This window comes from Akebia trifoliata, chromosome 4, assembly GCF_017979445.1.
Source record: "Akebia trifoliata isolate Shusen 1 chromosome 4, ASM1797944v1, whole genome shotgun sequence".
NCBI lineage: Eukaryota > Viridiplantae > Streptophyta > Magnoliopsida > Ranunculales > Lardizabalaceae > Akebia > Akebia trifoliata.
In genome coordinates this window covers 20,767,598-20,774,506 of record NC_141378.1, presented here as the reverse complement: position 1 = coordinate 20,774,506, position 6,909 = coordinate 20,767,598, and positions in this window count along the sequence as shown.

Below are 6,909 nucleotides of genomic sequence, written 5' to 3'. Positions count from 1 at the left end.
ACTAAACTTACCCTCTCTCGTCTCTCACGCCTCTCTCGTCTCTCACGCGTCTCTGCAACCTGTTGCCAGCGGTTGCCAGCGGCTGCCAGCCTGCTACCGGCCGATGAATCAATCTCTCTCTCTCTCTCTCTCTCTCTCTCTCTCTCGTCACTCTCGCTGGTCTCTGCGACCTGCTGCCAGCGGTTGCTAGCCTGCACCGGCTGATCGCTCGTCTCTGCGACCTGTCGCCAGCGGTTGCCAGCGGCTGCCACCGTCCGATCAATCTCTCTCTCTCTCTCGTCTCTGCGACCGGCTGCCAGCCTGCCATCAGCTGATCTCGTCTCTGCGACCGGCTGCTAGCTTGCCACCGGCTGATTTCTCTCCCTCTACGACTGCGATTCACGACCAAACCGTAAGTCTCTTCGCAACCCATGAAACCGAACCGAACCAAACCGAATAAAGGTCGGTTTGGATTGGTTCGGTTTTATAACAATTCGATTCGGTTCTGGTTCTCATATGATGGAACCGACTGTGATCTGCTCGGTTCTGATTTTGCTCTAACCCGAACCAATTCGAACCGAGTTGCACCCCTACCGACAACAGTATAAGGTCGATCTGTGGCCACTTGATCATAGCAGCTACGCGGAAACAACCTTTATCTCAGAAAAGGAGTACAAGTTCGGTGGCCACTTGACCTTAGCAGCTACGTGGAAGGCAGTATAGACGTGAGATAGACAAAGAAGTAAGGGAAGACAGTTTCCACACAAAGAGACAAAGGCAAGGCGTTAGTGGATTAGATGAACTTCAATGCTACTAGTGCGACTTTATTGATGCACACATTGTTCACGCGTAGTGACCGCGGCACTGCCTATACGTCTTAATTTTTCTTTTACAATCTTTGTAATCTTTATTAATTAAATACAAATTCAAGCACCGTCATTTTTAATTGAAATAACAAAATACTAATCTTACAAATGTAAGAAATATTTTAATCTTTACTAAGAGTCATTTTACTCATATGGATAACCACATCATTAGTCCAACACTATCACAGTCCTCTAATTTTCATAAAAATAAATAAAATAAAATACAAATCAAAAAAAAAATTCAAGAAATAATTTTTTTGAGATTGATCCAAGTTTTTGAAAATTGATGGCTATCAAACTTTCAACTAACTTCCAAATTTAAAAATGAAATACAACAGTGAAAAATATTTTTTATTTTTTATTTTTTTGAGATTTATGTTTTCAAAGTTCATATACTTTTGTCTATTACAATATTAAGCATTCAATCATGTTTTTGGATGCCACAAGTGAGCCCAAGGTTACTTGGATACGATAAAATATTTTAGAGAAGCACTTTTTCTACTAACTTAGTAAAATTTGAAATCTTACTAAAAGTCGTTGAACTCAAATGAATTACCAAATTGGCAACCTAATACCAAGGTTTTCGATCATGAAAAAGAAATCAAAAAAGTAATTTATGAAAAAAAAATTATGTTTTTTTGAATGAAAATGATTTCCTTGAAAAATTCAAATAAAAAAATGAAAAAAAAAAAACAATAATGAATAAAAAATATTTTTTCTAATTAACTTGCAAAATTAGTAAAAATATGTGTTTAGACATTTTACTATGAGAGATATTTTAAGATAAGCGTTCTTGGCACCCCAACTTTTACTTATTACACCCTAATTAAAAATAAAGAAAACAATTGAATGATTGAAAATAAGTAAAAGTTGGGGTGCCTATAGAACTCTCTCATTTTTATTTTATTTTTTTGCTTAGATTTGTTTGTTTTGGGTTTAGGAGTTTATATGAACCTTACTAATAAATAAAGAAAATAGGTAAATGGTTGAGAATAAGTAAAAGTTGGGGTGCCAATAGAAAATCATTTTCATTAAAAAAAACATAATTCTTTTCATAATTTTTTTTTTTCAAGATTTGAAAACTTAATGTTGGATTGCCAATTTAATAATTCATTTGAGCTCAATGATCCTTAGTAAGATTTCAAATCTTTCTAAGTTAGCAGGAAAAATACTTCTCTAAAATATTTTATTGTTTTCGACTAATTTTGGACTCACCTTGTGGCATCCAAAAATATGATCGGATGCTTCAACATTGTCGACGATAACAAGAATATAAACTTTGAAAAAATAAATCCCAAAAAAAAAATAATAATAATAAATTTCACCATTGTATTTCAATTTTAAGTTTGGGAGTTATTTGAAAGTTTGGAAATTTTTAAAAACTTAGACTGGTGATCTGATTATCCATATGAGTAAAATAACCCTTAGTAAGGATTAAAATCTTATTATGTTAGTAAGACAAGTATTTTGTTATTTCAATTGAATGATGGTATTTGGATTTGTATTTAATTAATAAAGAGAATAAAGATTGTAAACAAAATTAAGATGGAGGGACTGCTACAAAAATATTCCAAGCAATCTTCCAATAGAATACGATTGTACAGTCACTATGCGTCAACAATATGCACGTCAACAAAATCGCACTCTAAAAACTACCAATCTGATTGGGAAATTGTCTTTTATATCCAAAGTATGTGAAGAAATGCAACACGGCTTACTAGTATTAATAGGGGTAATTATATAAATAAAAAATTTATTTATTTTAAATATTATTTATCAAAAAGTAATAATTTTTGTAAAATTATCAAAAAAAAATCTATTTCGACTCTTCAAGGGTCAAGAAAAAATTTTAGAAAAAGTTTTGTCATTGAAACTATAGAAAAATTTTCTTTTTATTTTTTTAATCAAAATCGACAGTTTAAGTATCGAATTTTTTTAATTTAAATTATTAAAATCTACAACTTATGCGGAATATAATTTATAAATGAAAAGTCGGCACATGCCACATTTACGGTTAAAAGGCTGTCGACTCAAGAAAAGTGATATGAAATTTGGGTCTTAGGAATGGGTTACTGTGCGAACACGTGGCTGTCGATATTGATCACAAGTACTGATTACATCTGGACGCGTGGTCACTCTGCCATGTACCAAAAAAAAATTCCTTTTTTACTTTTCCACGCATTTCACACCGACCAAGCTTATCCAAAATGTATGTAAGCCTAATAACTGAGAGAATGTGATTTGGTAGGACTAAAGTTCATCAACCTTTGATACCATACCCAAAATCAACCCCATTGATCAAAAACCGTCAATCAGATCAAGACTAATCTAGTAGCTTATGTAGATGCACGAAATGGCACTACACTTTCCTTCTCTTTAAGCTCAGGGGGACCTGCAAAACAGCCCACTCCGACGATCAAGTTAGCCAAATTGATCAGTGTAATGTGCTTTAGAGAAGAAGAATTCGAACCTTTTTTACTCGTAGTTTTCTCCCTTATATAGGCGTTCAACCTGATCGTTTTCTGTGCCACCCCTTGAGGTGACTTGGGGTAGTTAGCCTACTCCCTGACATGTCAGCTGCAGGAGTTGTTGCAACTGCCCTATCGCTTCTGAGAAAGTCAGGTTTGGTCTGACATGACGTGGGTGGTTAGAACTGGCATTGCAGGCTTACCTGTCAGACCTGTCATACCGACCTACGAGCTGATGGCATAGTTCCGAGCTTCGAATACATGCATTCGTCGGGATTAATAGACCGAGCCACGACCTCAAATCATTAATCTTGGCCCCTGATCGAGCCACGTGTCCGTGCTCAAGAATTTCCCCCCACAATACCCCCTCCCGAGGGCTCGGTCAGAATGATCGGGTACTCGGGAATATTAATAACAAAAATTGACACGTGGATGCCTCTCATTGGGTCTCAGCTAAGATTAATGATATCTTTATGGCGAATAAAGAGATCGTTCTCACTTCTCGAGGGCGGCGGTCGGTTGGGCTCTTATCGCAGTTCGCGCCCTGTCTGTTGGTTTAAACGGCGCAATTATTGCGTGGTGTACACGTGGCGCCCGGGGAATGGCTCGATTCGCGTGCAGTGGGGCGAACGGTCGTATTGGGTTTCTCAGCATTTAATGCCTCATTATTGACCTGGGAAAACCCTGTCCGTTGATCCTAAACGCGCATCTCGAGGCCTTCCTTGTCTATAAATATCCCATTTTCTCTTATTTCATTTTCACTTTCACTCTTCCTGCTGTTACTCTGTCCGTTTGCCCCCTCGCGCGCTCCCTGTCCAGTGCCTCCGCCGCGCCCTCGCCGTGCCATTCCACCGATCGCTGTCTAGAGAACAGGAGTTACTAACCTTCCTCTCAGAAAGACGCAGCGTAGAGGTAACCCGGTCAAGGCCCCTCCTCTCTCCTCTGCCCTTCTCCTTCTCTCTTCTAAATGGCCAAGGGGAAAACCTATTCCCCTGCTCGCCCTCCACTGGACACCGTCCGGGATACTTTCGTATCCCTAGCGGCGTGAGTCTGTCCTATGTGGACGAGACTTCTGTCCAGCGCGAATGCCCCCAGGACACCTTGGTGGTATACTGGGGGCAGTTGAAGGCTGGCCTCCGAGTTCCCCTTAGTAGGTTAACTCGAGAGGTCCTGAACTTCTTTAGGAGGGCTCCAGGCCAGATGAGCGGGAACTTCTTCCGCCTCATTCATGCCTTCGAGCTAATGAATGAGAGGCTGGATGAAGGTCTGCAACTCGGCCTAGCGGACATTAGGGCCCAGTTTGCCTTAAAAAATGCCCGAGTAGGCCGGGCTTCTTCTACCTTTCCAAGAGGAGGGAAGCCGTCCTTGATCGAGCTTCCCGACTCGGATAAGGAATGGTTTTCTATTCCCCATTAAGCTGTCCGGGCAGTGGGAGAGCACTCCCGGGGACGAGCTCCCTCCCTTGACGCACCATTCCTTCAATCCTCATGGTGAGTCTCGTTCTGTTCCCATTATCCTGCTTTTTATAGTCTGTATTTATTAGGCTCCTGAACTAACTTCTTCGCTATGTCTGCAGGTCCTAGCAAGGACAAGTTTCCTGGGGAATCGGTGGTGATAACGCACTTGTTATCAAACCCCGACCTTTTCAGCTACGTTGCCGAGCTTCTACCAACACCACTCCGCCCTTCGTCCATGGCTCTTCAGTCCAAGCGTCCTCCACCAGTCCTGGGATCCGATTCCGAGGATGATGTTGCGGAAGTGGCGCCCACCCTACCGACCGAGGCCCCGAGGTGGGTGGTTTTGCTTTCGAGGAAGAAGAAGAAGAAGAAGCACCGGCCTCTCCTCAAGAGGCTGAGGAGGGGGCCCATCCTTCTAGGTCCTCAGCGCCAGCGCCGGTGCTGCGACTTCCTCCTCCTCCCACCGCCGAGAAGCAGGCCATCCAGCCGAGCCGTCGCACACGTCCTCGGCTGGATCGGCCCGAAAGGGGATCAGCCTCTTCCTACCCCCTGGATGGTACATCCATCAGTCAGGGGAAGGCCGGTGTCGGATAGGGACTCGGCCTTATCCGACCCGGCCGTAGCTAGGGCTATTTTTGACGCGTCCGCGCTTCCGCGGGATGTTGAAAAAGTACGCCGCAGTTTTGTCGGCGACTCGGCAAAATTCTGCAACGAAGCGTTCCGAGCTTTGGCTTTGGTAAGCCTCTACTTTATCTTGATATTATCTTTCTGTGTTCGTACGTCTCTAACGCTCCTCCTTTCCTTCCTACTAGGCCCAACATGCCATGGCCAAACTTGTCGAGGCTAGCGACACTCCGCGCAAGACCTCAAGGCGGCGGAGGGCCGCGTAGCTCAGCTCCAGGCTGAGAGGGATGGCTGCGGCCAGTTCCCAAAGCTCCAACGAAGCTTGGATAGCGCACTATCCGAGCTGGAGCAAAATAAGGACCGCCTGGCTTTGGCAGAGGGGAAGATTTCATCACTTGAGGAGCTAGTCAAAGCGAGGGAGGCGGAGCAAGAGAGAGCTCTTCAAGACCAGCTCAACTCCCTCCAGGCCCAGCTTGACTCCTCGGAGGAGGCCTGGGAAGCGGCCTACAACAAACTGAAGGCCAAACTGAGGAGAACCGAGGCGGCAGCAAAGAAGCCGGAGGTGATCCCAGAAGTGGTAGCTGCCGTGGTCCCGACCTTCCCACCGACCATTCGACCGCTCCTGCCGAGAGTCAAGCCCCCGATGAAGCCGAAGTCGCGCCCGAAGTAGATACTAGCTTGTCGTTCGTCCTCTCTCTTTTTTTTTGTTGCACAATTTTGTAACTTTATATGTAATTCAAATGGAAATATATGAATATATATTTTTTTATCGACTCTTGTACCTCCCTTTTTGCTTTCTCTTTTCTGCTTGTCACGTTGAGGTTTATTGCTTAAGAAACAATGACAAAATTGATACACCTAGCCCCTTGGGCTTATCATCTGCCCAAGACAGAGGTCCTTTCTTATCGTATCTTCTAGCAAGGGCTTGATGCCAGCGAGTTCTAGGATTTTGGCTCCAATTAGATTCCTTACCAACTCCTCAGTTGGGCTTGGTCCCCATGGTGGGACCAAGGCTTTCCCTTCAAACCAACTCTCAGTTGGGCTCGGCTCCTATGGAGGGGCCGAGGCTTTTCCTTAGACCAACTCCCCAGTTGGGCTTGGTCCCCGTGGTGGGACCAAGGCTTTTCCTCCAAACCAACCCCTCGGTTGGGCTCGGCTCCTATGGAGGGGCCGAGGCTTTTCCTTAGACCAACTCCCCAGTTGGGCTTGGTCCCCGTGGTGGGACCAAGGCTTTCCTCCGAACACCTCAACCCCCCCCCCCCCTCCCCCCCCCTCAGTTGGGCTCGGCTCCTATGGAGGGGCCGAGGCTTTTCCTTAGACCAACTCCCCAGTTGGGCTTGGTCCCCGTGGTGGGACCAAGGCTTTTCCTCCAAACCAACCCCTCGGTTGGGCTCGGCTCCTATGGAGGGGCCGAGGCTTTTCCTTAGACCAACTCCCCAGTTGGGCTTGGTCCCCGTGGTGGGACCAAGGCTTTTCCTCCAAACCAACCCCTCGTTGGGCTCGGCTCCTATGGAG